This window comes from Alligator sinensis, unplaced genomic scaffold (assembly GCF_000455745.1).
Source record: "Alligator sinensis unplaced genomic scaffold, ASM45574v1 scaffold36_1, whole genome shotgun sequence".
Lineage (NCBI taxonomy): Eukaryota > Metazoa > Chordata > Crocodylia > Alligatoridae > Alligator > Alligator sinensis.
Window position 1 is genome coordinate 1,782,484 of NW_005842101.1, and position 20,457 is coordinate 1,802,940.

General features: G+C 39.7%; 1 pseudogene; it reads right to left on the reverse strand.

Annotated features, from left to right (window-relative positions):
- Positions 1–17,082: 17,082 nt before the first annotated feature.
- On the reverse strand, positions 17,083–17,166 carry LOC112550409 (annotated as a pseudogene).
- Positions 17,167–20,457: the final 3,291 nt, after the last annotated feature.

Below are 20,457 nucleotides of genomic sequence, written 5' to 3' on the forward strand. Positions count from 1 at the left end.
TCGAAGACGGGAAGAGGTGGGCGGTGGATCAGGCCGCCACGCTCCTCTGGATCTCACACAGGGTTTCTATTACCCTGCCGTGTACCCAGAGTCCCCACGAGATGGATGTGGAGTCCTCTTCGGCTTGGGCGGAAACTGCTCAAGCCTCTTATACGGCTAACAGGCCAATCGCTAGCCGCCACGTGTGAATAATTTAGCACTAGCCAATCACGGGGAACGAATTTGCATACCGGTGGCGGGAACTCTTTTGCACCGTGCATTCCTCTCGCAACTTTGCACCGTGCATTCCTCTTGCAACTCGAGCAATGCACTCTGCAAAAGAAGCTGCAGAAAAGGCGGGAAACTGGTCCCTGCACCGGGGTTTCCTCTTGCTACAGGAAACTCCCGTGTAATGCTCTGCAACTTAACGTGGATAATTCTGATGCCGAAGCGCACACACACACAATCATGCCTTTTGGGTCATGACAAAAGCCAGTAGATTGAAATGTGCAAAACATAGCTAGGGCAGTGAAAGGAGACTCTAGTACTTATATTTTAGTACTTATATTCTAGTACTTGTGTAACACGGGTGGGACATGGAAGGTACCGCCTCTCCAATTAAAGGGATGTCAGCGGGTGTGTGTATGCTGTGGGGAGTGTGGCTGCCTAGCTGTAGGTCAGCTCACCTCTTTTACCTACAGAGCAGAGCAGAGCAGAGCAGAGCAGAGCAGAGACCAAGGACACCCAGTAATACTTAACTATTTACAGGTTTAATGAGACAGCATAATATTAAACTTATAATCATGAACTTACGTACATCTATCTATCTATGTATCTATCTACACATATGTTATTTACAGATATAGATTTACACATGCAATAGCTCTTTTCAACCCTGAACTCAGGCTCAGGCTCAGACCTAGTCCTTTGTGGCCTTCCAATTCATCTGCAGCCTCTGCCCCAGTGGCAATGTGCACCCCCTGAGAGTGCTGGTGCACCCCCTGACAGGCCACACTTCCTGTTTAGGTGACAGGCAGGCAGGAGCGCCGGTGCCCCCATCAGTGAGTACTGGTTGGGGAGTGAGAGCGCTAAATGAAGCACTGTGGCCACCTCTGGGAGTGCTGTGGCCACTTCCAGGAGTGCTGTAGCTGCTTCCCAGTTGGCAAGATTGTCTGTGGGGTGACCCCCCCCCAGTTGCTGACTGGTTGCTGGAGGGGGGCACATGCCCCCCCCTCTAAGGTGGCACCAGTCACTCATGCTCTGCCCCCTTGATAGGGCCTGCCAGGCAGCAGGTGAAGCAGCACTTAATGATAAAACACAGGTTAATCAACAAAGCAATAACAGAAATATCTGGCAGTGATGGGACAATAATTGAACATACACAATCAGGTTACATCAAATGAGTCACAAATATATACAGATAACCCATACAATGATTTCAGATATAAAACAGTTTACAATCCTCTCCTAACACAACAATAATGATGCAGGGTTTACAACAAGACTCCCAATGGCATAAAGAAACAGACTACAACAATGGCACAGCAACTGAGCCAAAGAAGAAATGGCACCTGGGGAAGGATCCTGTTACCTAACAGAACATGATTGCCCCCTCTTAGGTTACTCCATTCCCCTTGCAGTAACCTAGGGGCCCATAGCCAGGAAACCACCCTTAACAAACAGGGGCCCTGGACTCCTCTCTATGTCCATGGGTGAATTGTCCCCTTTACTCCTCAGAGGCTTCCCATTGATCACCACAGTGGAGGAAGGCCCCTCCTCCCCAGTGGGAATCCCCTTCCTGGGTAACTCATGACTCCCAGCAGCTTTTGGAGGGTTGGGCTCATCTCTACCGGTGGTTTGGAGGCGGGGCCTCCTCCCTCACTGTGGTGGTCATCCCTCTGGTCACCACTCATGGCAGCAGGGTCCACGCTGCCCCATGCAGCCCTTGGCATCCCATCAGCTCTGCTCAGCTCTCAGCCCCATGCACCAAAGGGGTGTCTGCCTGGAGCAGAAGTGGGGACCCGTGCCGCCTCGTACAGCTGCAGCGTCCCGTCAGCTCTACAGCCCTGTCCACTGATCTGAGCACTGATGGCACAGCTTCTGCCTCATGCAGAGTTGGGGGCTCACGCTGCTGTGGCTGAAAAGATGATCGTACAAAAGTTTCAGTTTTGTAACGGGCACTAACAAATGTGGGAAAACAGTGCTGTACTGGAAGAGGAATTGCGTCAGTTTGACCCAGCTCTCCAGTGTCTGTACAGCTTGCATGCTTCAGCAAGGCTTTTTGGTGCTTTTATCTAAAAACTGATTGAATCAGCCATTAGTTAAAAGCACCAAAAAGCCCCACTGAAGCACGTGAGCTATACAGATGCTGGGAGAGCCGGGTTAAACTGGTGCAATTCCTCTTGTGGGCATGTGCTGCACTTGGTGTGGGGCGTGCTGAGCTGGAAGTAAAATTATGTTGGGGTTTTTTTCCACATCTGTAAGCAGCCATCATGATGTCCTAGAGACAGTCTCATTACATGAAATTCCTAGGGATGTTACTAATTATGAAAAATCAGTTTCCTTTTGTGCCATTGTCTTCATTCATCACTGAACATAAAGGAGAAAGGCAAAACAAACCATTGGCTTAAAAATGCTTTTTGGTTTTTAGTAGAAGTAGACCTGAACCAAAAGAGATGATTCAGATAATCTTACTTTCACTAGCAAAGAAACTCTGTGGTTTGAGGATCCTGGGATGCATCAGATGTAGGGGCTTTGATTATAACCTTTATTTGCACAGGGAAAGAAGGGGAATGATGCTCTGTCTTCAGCCTGTGCTGGGGAATTGAGCAAGACAGAGTGAGTAGTAGTGTCCTGAGGGACAGGGTTAAGTTTGCCAGTCCAGAACTCTATCCTGTCATGGCATGTCTGTGGAGGGGAGTAAATAAGGCATGCAGAGATCAGTTAAAGTTTTCTTCACAATCAGTGTAACTAGACACTTCATTTCTGAAATGCAGAAGTTTAGACCATGGAGAAAAGACCAATTTCACAAGAAAGTTCTAGCTTCAGGATTCTAGTGAGTTATAAATTCTGAATATAATCCTTTACTCGCAGTACTGATCTTCTCCCCTCCACCCATGTTTTTTTGTTTTGGCTGCCCTCTCTTTTAATTTTATTTTGTGTGGTTTCACATTTTCTTGCCATGAGCTCTGCTGTCTCTTTGTTATTATAATTTCATATTTAAACTCGAAAACATGCAACTCCTAATTCATCAGTTTTTATTAGAAATGCTCCCAGCATTTGCCCAGAAGATAGTGAGGTTTCTTTTAGCTATGCTTTGTTTTATCTTTACCATATCTCCTAAAATGTTCTCTTGGCACTGGTCTGCACTCAATTCCCCTTTATGTTCTTATCTGTAGTCATCACTCATATATAGCCAAGAAATTGCCCTTATGCAATTGAAGTGAACTTTTAAGCTTTATAAGGAGTGCTTGGACTTTGGGATGAATACTTCTACTATCTGTTAAAGGTTAAAAAAATATAAACATACATTTTATACATCAGCATAAGTTACCTCCTAAACAGTAGAGATACCATTAAGCTTACAGTTTGTTTTCTACTCAAATAGCCACAAAACCCTTCTAACCATGTCATCTAGCCAAGCGCTTTTAAATAGCATTGGGGAAATCCTGGGCCCAGTAAAATCAAGGTCAAAATGCTCATTGTTATCAAACAGGTCAGGATTTCACCAGGTGTTTTCCTCATTCTATTTTATAATAAAAGGATAATATTGACTTTGTGGCCTCAGACTTGAATTCCTTACTCAAGTAATAGCCTTTCACATTTGCCAGAGTAAATGTTTTAAGGCTGAGCCTTATTTTGTATTTCTGATGTAATTTAGGTATTCTAAGCTCACTTCTGAAGGTATACACACACTACAAGACGTTGTCTGGTCTAGTAGTTAGAATAAAGGGCTTAGGAGATGGTATTAGCAGCGTGCTGAGTTCTAATCTAGTGGGGATGTGTGTGTATTTTATTGCTGTTTTGTTTGCTGTAGATTTAAAACAAGTCATTTTACCAATTTGTACCTAGCTGCAAAATGTGGGTTAAAAAGAAGACAGCACTGAAAAAAAAATTGCTATATCTAAGCTGAGCTTTCAGGGATAACTAACAAAAGCAACACAATCTGTTTTCTCCTCTGCTCCTCCTGATAGTTATACCCATCTATTTGCTTAGAGTCTGTTGTGTAAATACGACCTTATTCTTTGTTCTTATCTGAAAACCCAGTGAAAAACAAATCATAAAAATTGGGCTTTGAAATTTGACTTCTATTCAAACAACTGAAACAAAAGCAGAAAATTGCAGCACTATGTGTAATAACTAAACCTCTTGTTATATGTTGCTGTATTAAATATAAAACATTTTCATTTCCTTTGTATAGGAAATTCAGTAGGACCTGAAAAAGGGGTCAACAAAATACTGCGACTCCCACTATAAAATGTGAGTGGTGCTAATATTCCTTTTTCAACTCTCATGTGACTGCAAATAACCAAACAGATAAAATATAGCTTTCATAAAACTAGAGGTTTGGTAGAGAATTAGCATGAGAGTTGTGCAGGTGATTTGCTAACAGAAGGTTGGCCAAGAGCTCAGATTTATGCTATGAAATTTAAATGGTTTTCTCTTGAGGTTAGCTTGAAAATATCATTGCATGTGGTCATGTTGGTTTACTGGCATATTTTCCTAGGATTGTTTTCAAAGCAATGGGAGAAAAAGGAGCCTGTTCCTTTAAGAAGCTCATAACTACCAGGGCCTTAGGAAAGCATATAAAAATGCAGATTATAAATAGTGCAAATGGGAACTTTAAACATTCAAGCATATCCAAATTTGGAGTAAGAAATTTTAAAGAAAATATGGGAGGAAATGGTTAGATCAGGCTGAAAGATTTATTTTGTGTTTATTTTATTTTATTTTATTTTTGGATTGGGTGTTCATAATATAACATATATTATCTTGCTAGACTTCTGCTACAACAGCAAAACATTAAAGGATTTTAAGTATCAAACTTTCTATTCAAATGTAAGTTTACAGAGAGTTTTTGCCCAGAGACCTGAACCTCAAATTAAATTCAGACACAGATATTTTAGTAGTCAAACAAGGTTATTCATGGTATGCCCAGTACAATTTTAGTAACTCAGAAACAAGAGGTCACAGACTGAAGTTAAGGAGGGAGCTTATAAGCAATATAAGCCTATAAGCAATTCAAGCAGAATTTAATTATACAAAGGGTGGCTGAATTATAGAACACATTGCTAAAGGCAGCAATAGATGCAAGAATTGTAAATCAGTTCAAGAAAGAGCTCAGAGAAGGGAAATCAAAAAGTAAAACAAATCAACCCTTTTAAAAACATCTCAGGGTTAACTGGGGCAGGGCACAGAAGACTGTACAGTCAACCCTTTATCCTTTAAATGCCCCTGTATTTCCTAAAGAAGAAACTAAATAGTGATTCCATTGATTTCCATAATAGCTGCAGTTCTGTACCAGAAATGCATGAGTGTGTCCTTTGTGCTTTACCTGTGTTTGCTCTGTTTTGTTGTGTTGCCTTTTATTTCAAACTTAATTTACACTAGTACTACCTTACACTGCCTGGGCAGCATAGAGCAGCCATAAACTGAATGTAAATATAATTTATCTCTCTTTTTCTCTAGCACAGCAGTGCAAAGCAACTTTAGTGGACATAAGAATCATGCTTGACCTGTATAAATCAGGCACACAAACTTTGCTTAAATTACTTACCATATGCAGCATTTCGCATTTATTTAACATTATTCAATACCTATAACATCACTTTAAGACAGATATTCATTTCTTCCACTTGAATTATGTTGACTGCACTGAAGCCCTGTCATCTATACACTTATGTGTCATCATTCCTTGTATTTCTACAGTGACAGTTTAAACATCCAGGACAGTGATTGCCCTTAAAAATATTTCATTGGTTTTGGTAATTAAATACAGTTGTCTCAATAACTGAAGTCTTCTAAAAACTGAAAAAAATAAATTTAGGTAATATGAGGATTACTTATGATGTAATTGCAATCAATATGGAAACTGGAAAGTTTCAAGGAGATACTTTATATTGGATAAAATAAGCATTATAAAGTATAGTTATAATACTTTATAATGTTTTAAAAGCACTCATACTATTATAATAATTTTTAAGAGAGGTTGAGCAGTGGTAAGACTTGTTTGTAAAGATAGGGAAGTCCAAATTTTCAGGAAAATGTGTGTACATATAGCTATCTAATTTGCATATGCAAACAGTAATTGCATGGAAAAATTAAATGAGCAACTTCACAATCATTTTTCTGTAGACAATTCACACTCACTTTTCTGAGTGTGGGCTGTTAGAAGGACTGGTGACTGAAGTCCAATCAATTTGGTCATTTTGGCCCTAATAATACTTTTTGAGGAATATTTTGTTTGCTGTTTGAATGTCAGCAGCTGGCCTTCTCCATGCATGGAAGAAAATCTTTGTTATGGTGACAGTAAGGTCTCCTTATGAACATGCTTCTGTTTGAATGCATTATATTTTGATGCCTGACTGCTGGTAAATATGAAATCTCTGATGCTTGTGGAAAAAACAGCTTTCTTTTCTCAGATGATCTCAAAATATTTAACAGTCAAGTGTTATAGAATAGTAAATTAATGACATTAAAAGCCACCATGCACTTACTACTCTTGCATTCAATCCTGTGTATCTAGGACCTTATTTTCATAGCTGATGATCACCTGCATTTCCCATGAAATTTAGGAGCATCTGAACTGCAGCACATCTAATAACCAACCATTTAAGGACCAAATTCTGTCACTAGATATATATAACACAACTGAAGTCAATGAAGGGGAAAAATGACATTAGGACCAGATCTATTGAAAAAGCGGGAATGTTGTTCTCAAAGATATTAAATTGCAGAAGTTAAATTTAATTGCCCTGGTTTATTAATCTTGTATAACTATTTATTACTGTTTGATATATAGTTGTGGTTTCAATTTGTTGAAAAAATATTCAGCATCCTTTGGCATACTATACTTAATGGCTTCAAAATGGAGGATCTTGAGAAGACATTTCATAGATATAAACCAATATCTGATTGGTAATATAGTTAGAATAGCTGTCTAGATTTAAACTGAATGTACATGGCAACCCTGCTTTATACCTCTCAATACTTTCTTTCATAGCAAGAAAAGATAAAAGATTGATTAAGAAAAACCCAGAAGAATAAATAAAAGTGGAAAAATCTGCTGATACAGCTCTACATGAGGAATTGCATTGCTTATTTTTAGATTTATGCGTGGAAGACAAAGAAATCTATATGAGCTTCTGCCTGTATCTTTCCTCCCAGCCCTTTAAAAAAAATTAAATGTAATCACTTTGACATTATTCTACAGAAACACTTTTTCATTCTCTCCTATTGATTTACAGCTTCTCACTTTCCTTACTCTTGTCAAAACTTCACGTATACATCCTAAGCTAGGGAACAGAAATCAGTATTGTCTTGTTTTGAGTGCCATTGCTTTGCGATCTTAAATGGTCCCTAAACCCTTTTGTCAATATTTATTGATGGGATCCACAGGCACTCTGAGTGATCCCACTCTTGTGAGGCATAATCCAATGGCAAGTTAGCTAAGGAAAGAAGGAGGGGGGGGGGGCCTGCTCTGGGCTACAACTGGCAAAGAAACATCAGAAAGCTGAGGAGCCATTGACAAAATGTCAAACATTTCAAATCTTTGATTAGTTCTCCGGCTAATGCCATGCTAAGCAGAAACATTACTCTACCCCTGAAGCAGAAGCAGACACACATGTGTGCATGCATACACACACCCAGGCGTGCATGCACGCGCGCGCGCGCACACACACACACACACACACACACACAAATAGTCTTCAGGGAAATTAAGCAATGCCAATGAAACAGTGTACTGAGAAAGTTCTTGGATAAATTAACAGCACAATTACATTACATGACATGCCACAAGATGGATGAGGAAAACTTGGCTGGTATTATGTTCTGTTTTCAAATTGCAATTTATTTGAGGGTTTTAATGGATGCCTTATTAAAACATCTCAGCATTGGTCAGGTTTCAGCGTATGTCACAGTAGCCCATGATTGATGACACCCTCTGCTGCTTCCCTTGCACATTTGCAGGGAATTTAAGCAAAGAGGGAATGAGCAGAGGCCCAGATTTGTATTGATCGTGTGAAGGTGCACTGCCTGAGAGCACAGTCTAATAACATTCTCTTAGCTGAACTGCTTCACATGAAGGCATTTATTACAAGAACTAAAATGTTATACTGCTCAGAATAAAAGAACATTATACAAACAAAAGAGGAAACAAAGAGTGAAGGAAAGGTGAGAGAAAGAAAAAAGGATGGAAATATATGACTTAAAGCAGCACAGCACTATTATCTCCTAAGAGCCCACATTTCACACAGCAAAAAGAATGACAAATTTAAGTATTGTATTTTTTTTCATTAAAAAGGGATCTTTGAGCTAAAGTGGGTATGGGGGAGGAATTATTTTTTCCATCTCATTTAAAATCCTGTAATTATATTGATAGCGATGAGGATGGAGGTCAGAGCTAAACACAATTAATATTTCGAACATCAGAATGGATAGCTTGACATTAATCATTTGACCATCCCAATGTCTTTCTTCATTGCTTTAAGTAGTATGTGCTGTAGTTAATTGATCTGACTGTCACCCGTTTGATAGGTAAAAAGTGCTTGTACCCAACCAGTGTAAATCTTAAAAGATTTCTCCCTTTTGGAGATAGTTTCCTGATATATTTGGATTAGATCCTCATAATAAAAGAAGTGTTACCTCTTGTACTGTGAGATTCGCAAGCTTTTTGCTTAAAGATCTGTCTATTTCTCTGATCTCAAGCATTTACTTCCCAAAATATTCCTCAAAAAAATTAAAGTAATCCAGATAGATACATCATCACATCAGCAATGTTTGGTTAACTGATTATTCTTTTTTTATTATAAATGGAGTCAAGCTGAAGGTACGATGAGATAATCAACTACAGATGAGCTAGGGTAGAAATATTCCTTGCCCCTAGGTATCTCCAAAATACAATACATGAAGCCGCATGATTACAAATAAAAATTCAGTCTGGGCATGAAAACCCAATCTTGCAAGATGCTGCAAATTCCATTGACTAAAACGGCATTCTGTTTACACTCACTTCCTATTGGCTTGCAAGAAACATTTTGTAACACAGTATAAGATCTTCAGTGCATCCAAAATACTCTCCAAATATCTATGCTTGGAACCTAAGTAGCATCTCATCACAGCCTTGCACAATTTACAACTTTGACACCATTTCAGTTTCAGTTCCAAGTCTAAAAATTATTTGTTTGACCTGCTTTGCTCATCATTATCTGAGTTGCTAATTTTATTATTCTGTTAGCACCCTGGGCTGCATGGCATGAAGGGGCACTATAAAAGTGTAGTTTGATTATACTGGAATCATTCAGCATCACAGATTTCACAAGCGAAGTGCAACGCTCCCACCCACCTTTCTGAAATGGAAAAGAAGAAGCAGTAAAAAAGAGGGGGAGGAAGAAAACCAGAAAATGAAGGAAGGATAAATAGGGATGAAAAAACAGCTGTTGCAGGTTTGAATGGAACTTTTAAATTTTTTTCCCTGGCCAAATGTATTTTGTTTGCCCTATAAGCATCCCCACAGATGAAAAGCATCATGGAAATAAAAGACAATAATGAACATAGGAAGAAATCATAGTAATAATAGAAGATATGTGGGAAATAATTTAAGTTTAAAAATTAGCTTTTATTTTGGACATTTGCTCAGAATGCTGCAAAACCATTTTGTGAAAAGACCTGATTTATTGTGGTGTGCTATGTAGCATGGACAAATAACCAGATCTATACAGAAACCTTAGCAAGTTTGTCTTGCTTGGGATTGAACCTTTAGATGCTCAGTTATGATGTGTGACTTTTTCCTCTGCAGTGCCCCTACTACTTCTTACCATGGTTTTATAATCACTTACTCTCTTTTCTGTCAGTCTCTCTCAGTTCCTTAAATTCCTCCCTCCCTCTTTTTCAAATAGCTTTAAAAATCAGAGCATGCATTTATTCTCTGTATATTTTTTTAAATAGTAAATTCTTTCTTTTTTCAATTTGAAATATGTTATAAATGCACTGTCCTTCAAGGTCTGTGGCTATTATAAAGCAGGTGAATGCCCTTTCAGGCCCTTGTGTCCTGCTTTCTTTCACCCCAGCTTTTACTTCCTAATAATCATCATCATCATTTGAAAAAAGGACTTGGATTCATAAAAAAGAACAAATGTTGCTTTTTACATTTTGTGTGCTGTAGTTACTATTATTATGGATACAGCAGACTTGATGCCAATATTCATGTCCTAGAAGCGCTAAAATGGCTGCCTTCATAATGCAGACATTTTAGGACTCAGGAAAAATGGATTCTGAAACAAGGAAACCCACACACTCACAGAAAGCTTAACCCTTGTAATAACTCTCTTGTGATCATTTCGGATTATCACACAAATCACCTGAACTAGCCATGGATAGGTAGCCTAGCTAATCAGATAACATAACCCTACACACTTGCACCTGCCAAACTGCTGTTTTCAAATATTTTCTTACTGGTATATTACAATTTCAATTTTATTTCTGTACATGAAACATAACTAGGAGTGAGTGTTAATAAACATTGACTATCTCATTAATAAGCATTGAAGATCTCATACTGAATATACCTCACAAACTGGAGCTCTAAAATTTACCATCTTTCCATTCACAGTACTTCTAGGTTCTTGAGTAAAAATAGTAACTACATCTATTGCAGCTCAGATAAATAAACAGATATTTTCTGGCAGTTTAGTGCACAAATGCAACCTCATAACCCTCAGCATCAAAAGGTCAAAAGCTGCAAAACCTAGTCCATTAACCCCTCTAAATGGTTGTGATATTAAAAACTGACTCTCAATATCCAAGGGTCATGATCCAGTGCAATAACCATCAGCAATAAAGAATTATGACTTCACTACATTATCCATCCATAAAATGGTCATTTATGACACCAGCACACTGGCCATCTGTAACAGGAATGGACCACCCATCTCTGAAAATCATTACATGCTTTCAATTATGGGGCTATAAGATAAGTTGTAAAAACTTATTAAGTTTTAAAAGAGAGTACAGAGCTACTTACTGTATATTTAGCAAATCTGCAGAAAAGCCCACCAGCAAATCCAACTCCTGAAGGGTTTGCTAGCTACAAAAGCCTAGTAGAAAATGACAGTTTAAAAGATCTTTCTGAGTCTAGTTTGGTGGCATGGTAGCAGTGTTTTATGCTGCAGCAAATAAATTCCATATTTAATTAGAAATCACCTTGTCACTAGTACTCCTTGGACTACTGGAAGCCTATCAAGATGCAGAAGGGCTCTTTTAAGATGAAGGTCTAGCTTGTAGCAACCTTTCCTGGCTGTTTAATGGAGCTGTGCCTCCCTTGGGCTAGGCAAAACAGATTGACAAAGGGATGCCTAGTGGAAAAAAAGTGACTGAGGCTCATTAGAAAAAGAGGGCTTCAGATAAGAATAGCAAGAGAGCGTCCAGCCACACCAACTTTTAAAGGCCTGCACATCTCTACCTTTTCTCCCAAAGGATGAGTCTTTTTTCAGGGGCCTGGGAAGAGAGTGAGTCACCACTGTAAAACTATGGTAAATAAAAGGAAAAGTTGGAAATTCCACTAGCAATCCATTAAAAGAATAAAAAGCTGCTTGACCAATTTGTGATGGTTGTAACAGTCAGAATTGGCTAAAATAAAGGTTTCTATGCAGTATGTCAGCATATACGGTAGAAGAGTCTTTTCTTATCCATGATCCCTGACTAAATTGCCTAAAATGTCATGAGTCTTTCACTGGAGAAACATTGGCCAGTCATTTATTTAATCAATCACTAAAACTTTGGTGATACATTAGCTTGGAAGTCCTGCAAAATCAACCCACTCTCTTTCTTAGGGAGCATCTGGTATTACTAATTAAAGTGGGAAAAAATTCCCATCCATCTTGATTTGCAAAGAAGTCACCCAGACACAGCTATAACTTCAACACCTATTGTGGTTTTCATAAGTCACGTAACAGGAGCGGAGAGGAAGTTGCGCATATCCATTATTTTAATTCTGACAAGAGCTACAAGGAAGCCTTTTACTTGTAATTAAATGTGAAAGGTTATCAAAGCTAAAAGCAAATAAGATGGTCACATTCCAAATTTGTTTACTCTTCTCTTTTTCCTCTACATTTAATGAATAATTTACATGATCACTGCATCTACAAATCTCTCTCAGGATATGGGATTGCCTACATTTACATCATCTATAGTTTTTGTTTCATTCAGTAAAAAATAAGGAACTCCCAGGATAGAGAAACACAATGCACATCCTATACTATGATTCCACTATTTCTTTACGTTTTTGCTAGGGAATGTTTAATGCTACCTTCTGTAATTAATAAAAATATAAGTACACCTCTGATACGGCTTCACTTGTGTCCCCCTTACTCCCACTTCTATGAACAATTCCTAATTGTTCTTTCCACCTACAAAATGGAAGAAAAGTAAGAGGAGCTCACTGTTTTCCACAATGTATGTTCATTTTGAATCATTCCCTACCTTCACTATCACTGAGATCTATACTAGCTGAAGATATGGCCGTATATTCTGGCAGATTAAGAACTCTTACCATACCTTTTTATGCAGTGTTTAGGGTCTGAGCTTTTTATAAAGTGAACAAATAGACAATGAGGTAAAAAAACAGTGTCAAATATACAGTTGGAATGCAGAAGGTTCCCACTTGCTTGTATTTTCTTAGAGTATACCTGCACCTTTTCAGATGTGATTACAGTACAGATCTTCAGTTCATAATATTTAAAGATAGCTTATTTCAAGCCAATACTGGGCACAGGGCCCCATCAACTTAAAATCTATGTAGGTGATTAAAGTGAGAATTATGTAGATGATTCAAGTGAGAATTATTTTACAGACCTCAGACTTTTAGGGAGTCTAGAGTTGATGAGCCCTATCTGCCAGGAGTGTGGCACTAGTGAGAAGAAAGATGGGTGGAACATTGGACTACATTGATACACAACTATTATCGGCCAAAATAGGGTGTCATCACAACTTAAAACTTCCTTCCCATGATGAAGCCTCTGAGCAAATGAAGTTGTGTAAACAACAGCTGCTCTCCTTTCTGGATAAATTTGCTCATAAGAGACACAACCATGCCAGTGAATGTCAGTGGAGCTTGTACTTTCTAATGTCAGCAGTCAGTGAAGCCTGTTCTTTAATCCTACTGCATAACAAAGCAAATTCAGTTAGTGGCTATGGATAAATTATTTTACTAATCAGAATCACCAGTACGTATTGCAGTATCTGAACACTTCGAACTCTGGAGGATCCTTGAGAGCACCTTTCCTCTTTAGTCAACGAGGCAACTTCATGCCAGGCTGGCTTAGACTGTGGTCAGTGCACTAGTTCTCTTTCCTTAAGGGATGTTAAATGCAACATGTTAGACTCTGTCTTTTAGTACCATGGTTCATAACCCTCTCTCCTGCCCAATATTTCATGTTTGCCTTTTTCTTCTGAAATGTTTTTTTTTTTTTTATTTGAACCATCTCTGCAACATTTGTCTTCATTTATGTCCACATTTATGTAATCCTGTACATTGAATGATTCAGAGATCCCATATGGAAAAATTGTTTATGATCCTGTGATTAAAAACTTCAACAAATTAAGTTGCACAGATGACCCTACTTCTGGCATTTCTGAAATGTCAGGTGTTTGTTTGACTTTCACTTTGCAAGCTTATCATGCTATTAATGTACTTTCAAGTTATCACTTATACTTATTTTCCCGTGCCTAGGACTTTGTCACCTTCTAATTTTGTTAGAATTGCTGAAAGGAACACCTAGAGATTGTCAGAAATCCTGCTCATGTATTTTTTCTCAATATTTTGAATTTTCATAAAAATGTCAATGACTATTACTAATAGTCTATGATATATTTAAAATCAGTATTTTGAATGTTCTAAGTTTTGTCAGGCTGTAGGATTATGAATAGAAGTTACTGTCCTTCCACTTTTCAATAGGCGGGCATGTAAGGGATCTCTGCAAGTACTGGATATTATTTCCTATTCCTCTGAACTTCTTAGTTTATGGTTAACTTTTTGATTGCAGTACCACTTACTTAGATGTTACTCTTCCTTTTATTTTTTATTAATCTAGTTTGGTCTTTTTTGAGAGAAACAGAGATAGAGAGAGAGAGAGAGAGAGAGAGAGAAATCATTGCAATGACAGTCAAATGCTTTGTCTATATTGAGCCCACAAAAGGAGTCATATCTTTTTTTTTTTTTCCTGTACTCCTAAGAGATTATTTTGGGTAATTGCTGCTGATTTTAATCAGTTGCCAATAATACAATTCTCTCCCACCCTCAGAAATCCTGGCAAGATTTTCATATTGTATTTTTATATCAGGATGCACAACATATGTATACAATCAGGACAATCTTACTGGTCCTAATGGTCCACCATAATTTTTTATGAAATAAAAAAGGATCTGAAAACAAAATAGTGAGACAGTACACCCTCTCTGCACAGTGATTCATGAATCTATGCATATGCCTGCATGTATGGTCCAGTTTCCTATCTGCAAACATGCTAACAGCTTACATCCTGTCAGAGTACATACCATTAGAAGTTGTCCTCCAGTGGAAAGTGTACCTTGAAGTGGCCCTCAATAATGTTTCATTTTTGCATCTCTGCATTACATATTTATCATTTTTGTTTTTTTAATGAAAATTATTATGTTCCCTGTACACAAAAGCCACGTTAACAGATTCAGTTATAGCCACTCTGTATACCTGCATTATTAGAAGCATCCATAATGCTAGTTAGGTAGATTAAGGTATTTTCACTAGTATCTATGGAATTTGCACTTGCAGTTAAGGTAACTGTATTACCATCAAGGGTATGATTATATGCAGGTAAATTCTATCTATATAAAGAGCTTAGTCTCTGTGTGTGTGTGTGTGTGTGTCTGTGTCTGTCTGTCTGTCTGTAATGCTTTTGGCCAACTGTGCATGTGCTGCTGAGAGGGTGGTGGACAGGGAGGGAGGGAGGGGAGCAGGGTGGGGGGAGGCAAAGGGCGGGGGTCACAGTGGTGGCTGTTGCTGGGACAGTGTGGCAGGTGGGGAGGGAGGGAGGAAAGGAGGGAAGCGAGAAGAGGACCCTGTCAACAGCTGGCAGGTAGGGAGAGGCAGTGGGGAAGGAGGGAGGCTGCACAGGCCTGGGCAGGTGTGGGGTAGGGGGAGGCAAAGGGAGGAGGGGTCATGGTGGCAGCTGTTGTCAGGGCCAGGCAGCAGGAAAGGAAAGAAGGGAGGGAGAGAAGTGGGGAGGGGAGGGAGGGTCATAGTGGTGGTGCCCCCCCCAGCGCCCTGCCCCGAAAACAGCCAGCAGGGAGGCGGAGGTGGTGGGGAGGGAGGGGAATGGAGGCAGGGGGAAGCCCTGCTGTGAGGTGGAGGCAGGCCGGGGGAGGGAGCCCCCTTGCCAGAGGCTGGAGGAGGAGGCGACAGTGGCAGTGGGACTGTTCACATGGCCAGCCGCGAAGGGTGTGTGGGGGGCGAGGGGGGGCCATGTAAACACTCCCTGAAATCTGTCATTCTTGACAGGCAATTAGCTAGTATCATTAGAAGTTTCATATTGGACTGTATACAGTCATATGGACTGTATATGCAAATAATGTCTTTGATACTTCAAATGCAGCAAATTATGACCAATTAACATAACAGGTCATGTGGGTTCCTTACCAAAAAAATACTAGATTTACTTTGTCTAATCCACCTATGTGCCTTTTGGTTTCATGCAGCTCCCCCTCATTGAAGTGTATGAGCTCAAAAATAAGTCACAGATGGCAACAGATGATGTTTATAAACTGCAGCCTTCCACTGATTCTTTCTTTCCATTTCTTTATTTAGATGGAAACAGATGAAACGTGACTTTCATGCTATTATTATGAGCCAAGAATAGCAATCCTTGAAACATCACTGAAGAAGTAGAAAGGTATAACATCAACACACAAACACTGTGTAACAAGCTGAATCTTGAGATGCAGAAATATGACATGACATATAAAGTAACTACAACTGGCAAATGATTTATTGAGTATACACTATCACATAATGGACCCTCAGCAAGTTGTAATAATGATAATAACTAGATATGTTCCATGCAACACTCTGTCATAGCTTCAGAAATGGCAACGTTAATGTCTTTTACCAGTAGACACAATTTCCTGATACTTATGAATTCAGCTCTTGGACTGGCAATGGAACCAAGCACCCCAAATGGCTAGATGTAGATATATGAGTTTAACCAGAAGGGAGTAAACTTCAGACTATAGCTGCAAAGTTATTTTCCAGCTGCTGAAAATACTTAAATAACCAGTACCCGTTAGATAAAATGTAGAGCATAAATTACAATTATTTCAATTTTAACAACCTCCATCCATTCTTAAAAGAACATTAAAAGCACATGTACCTCATGGAAAAATAGAACCATCACCTTGTCAGTTCCAGAAATATGCATACCTCTACAAAGCAATTATTGCAATTATAAATCCATTATATATATTTAATGTTTATCGTTAATAATTTAGGCTCCAGTTTGGCAAGGTCAAGGCCTCATTTACTTCAGAGTGGCTAGCCCTGTCATTAAATTGCTTGCTGAATTTGGGACTTATTGCTTAATTAGTTATATTTTGAATTTTTATATTGCATCCAGTTAAGATACTAGCATCATTCTTACAAAAGAAATGAGCTGGTTTGGCCAAAACAAAATGTACTGTCTTTTCTTGCATTTTAATGTAGTAATCATCATAGTCTCCAAAATTGTTGCTAATGCTATATTCCCATAAAACATTTATTTGGGTAAGTAAATTAATAATAATTTTTATTACTGAACTTTGACTTATTTGCAAGCCTTTGATTCTCTGCATGCTATGTGGCTGACAGAATGCCTTTCTTACTGTTGAGGGAAAGTTTTCAACTAGCAAAGATCATGCCTCAGCTCAACCTCACAGGCTATGATATTGCCACTACACAAAGTACTAAACTGGGAGAAAAATCTGTTTTGTGACCTTACGGGAATCGGATATCTGACTAAGCTGGGATATATATTAAATCACATAGTTGCTCATAGGTACCTTAGTAAAAACACTACTTCAATTTTTTTCCTTTGCACGAAGTCTAGATATGAAACAAACCTTTGACAAAATGCTAGGGTCTTGCTTAGGGGAAAATTTCTAAAATATAGCACAGGAGATACACTCAGGAAACCTAGTATATCCCTAACAGACTATGTGCTCATCTCCCATCCACTGCTTTATAAGTTGAACCTTGCACATTCTATTTTATTTTATTTGGATGTACCAAGAGTATCTAATGCTTTTGTGTGTCCCTTTATTTTATTGATCCTCTCTGTACTCTTAAAAATAATGGGCTTTTAGAATCCCAGTGCTACTAAAATTTATCTTTCACACTTTCTTCCTCATTTCTTTTTAAAACACATATATTTAGTGAGTAACCTTTATACATGATCAGAAGTGATTGACCAATTACAAACACTAAAAAACAAGCCAGTCTAATAGAGTTTACTCTGTTAGAGATAGGACATACATACAGTTATATGCTGCTGGTTGCTTGCCTGCTACTGAGCTACCTATTAACTGTTTTTTCTGAAATCTTTATTGGCTCTATGCTGTGCGATAGGCAAGTATGTTCTCCTTGTGCTGGTGAATTAAAATTCAGCTCTCAGTGAATAAGATTAATTGCCTCTTCAGCCAAAGCCAGATTCATGCTCTTATTAAGGAGGGAGGGGGGAATTTGTGGATGGGGAAAGCAAGGGGCAGGGTGCCAGCTAGGCTGCAGTATTCAGTTACACGTGAAATGATTTGTAATTCTGAGTAATCACTTAGGACAAGCCCTTGCACCATTTTATCTATACATGACTCTAGGCCAAAGTCAATACTCATAGTAAAATAATGAGATGAAGCTAACTGAGCCCTTTTATTAATGCTCCAAGGAGCAAATCTGATGCTTGAGCTTCTCCCATTGAAAGTATCCACTTCTTTCTAAAAATGAACAAGTGGGTCATGATGCCCAATAGCAACTATGGTACCTGCCTCCGCAATAACTGCAAAAAAAAAAGGTAGATCACCTTTTCTGTTTCTGCATCATATCATGCCTTACCCAACTGCAGGTGAAAGCCCATGAATTTTGCATTACCTCTAGGCTCATTAGAGAAATCTATCTCTCTCCTAATAGTTTCCCCTGACTTAGAGTGCAGGGGGGTGGGGGGTAGGGAATCACACAAAGAAAGCACAATGAACCTGAGGAAAGAGAGAATACATTGTGTAAGGTATTTAGATTTTCTCTTAGTACCATCAATACTGTAAAGCAAACCAGCTACACTAGAACATTTTAAGTAGCATTTAGTGTTATTGTTTCCAGGAGCATATCTTTCTCTGGAATTGTCTGTTTTAACAGCTACTTCAGGTGGAAATTGATGTTCTGACTCAACTATGTTTTACTAAAACTAACCAATGGGTGAAATTGCACTTGCCCAGTTATTTGCTACCCAAGCCTAGGAGCAGTCCCTTCCCATCCTGCAAAAGTTTTGATATTCCTTGTCTACCTTAAAGATGATCCCATAAGTCAACTGCCTTATTTTGGGCTGCTGGGATGCTACTTCCCTATTCAGTTGTTGCTGCATGATGAGGTTTTCTGTACTCTAAATCCTGCTATACCCCTAATTATATATGGATCTATTTCTGACACACCCCAGATTTAGTTCATACTAATACATATGAACTGGTATGGGACTATGCCACATGTGTAACTAGAACCATAGTTCCATCTCTTGGTGTGCCTATACACATTCAGGATTAATTAGAACACATCAGAGCAGACATGATTAATCTAATTAGAATGCTCCAGCAGCCTCACCATCACATGTATTCAGCCTCCCTATATTTCAAAATGGCAGCAGGGGTCCTTTAACTAAAACTTGTTCCACAATGCACGTACTCTGGAGACTCAGGAGCCGGTCTAATTAAAATGCCCACAACACCTCATGTATCAGCATCCCGTGCTTTAAAATGGCAGCAGGGGCCCTTTAACTAAAGCTTGCGGGCATTTGTTTAATTAGAGCCGGTCTAATTAAAATGCTCCCCACTCTCCAGAGCACGTGCATTGATACCCTACATACCTAATAGCAGAGGTTGTTGTAAGGGAAGGAGATTGCAAGGATTGGGAGATCAACTTGTTTTTAAGGAAGGGGAAAATGATGACAAGGGGTGCATGCAGACATTTGCTGTACCTATGGGTGTCTGGTGCCTCTTGAGTCAGGAGGGGCACATGTCCCCCCTGATACCAGTCAGTGACCGGGGGGAATCCCCCAACAGCTGATCCCGCTGGCTAGGAGGGTGGGGGGTCATGACCAAACTCGCTCCCTATAAAATCTGCTGCGCCACTTCTGGAATTCCCGCAGCCACTTTCGGAAGCAGCACGGCCACTTTTGCTGGAGGCTCTGCTCCCTGGCCAGCACTCGCAGGGGAGCATTGGTGCTCCTGCCTGCCCCCCTGCCTGCTGGCTAAACAGGAAGCATGGCTGGATAGGTGCTGCACCAGCACTCTCAGAGGGTGCATGTGCACCCCCATGTACCCCCTACACGTTGCCACTGGCCATACCCAGTATTTGATCACATGACTTACTTTAAGCAACACGATTGCAGATGGGGGTCCAGTGTGTGCATATGTTCACTGGTGCTGGAAACTGTAGTGGGAACCCAGTCTAAGTAAGGTGGGATGGGAGAAGGGGCGGTCAGGATTTTGGGGGTAGTAGGTCTGAGGAGTGGGAGGGTCCATGGGAGTGGGATTGGTGGGGACTGACTGGTTGCCAAAAAAGGCAGTGTACACCCAGTGGAAGTGGGGGGGGTGGCTATCTCCAAAGAAGAGTTAACTTCCACTGCTCAGGCCTGTAGGGTGGCTGTTAGGAAAGCTAAGGCGGACATAGAGCTAGGACTAGCATTCAAGATCAAAGATAATAAAAAGTCCTTTTTCAAACATATAGGGAGGATGAAGAAGGCACCGGGAAATGCTGGGCCCCTGCAAGATACACCAGGCAATCTGGTGGTTGTGCCAGAGGAGAAGGCAGACCTCTTTAACAAATTTTTCACCTCTGTTTTCTTGTGCAGGGACCGGGACTCCCCCACTGTGATTCAAGACAGACTCGAGGGGAACGCCTCCAGACCTCAGGTTGAGGAGGACAGGGTTAGAGTGCTTCTGGAGGGGCTGGACATGTTCAAATCAGCAGGCCCAGAATCTCCCCCACCCAAGGCG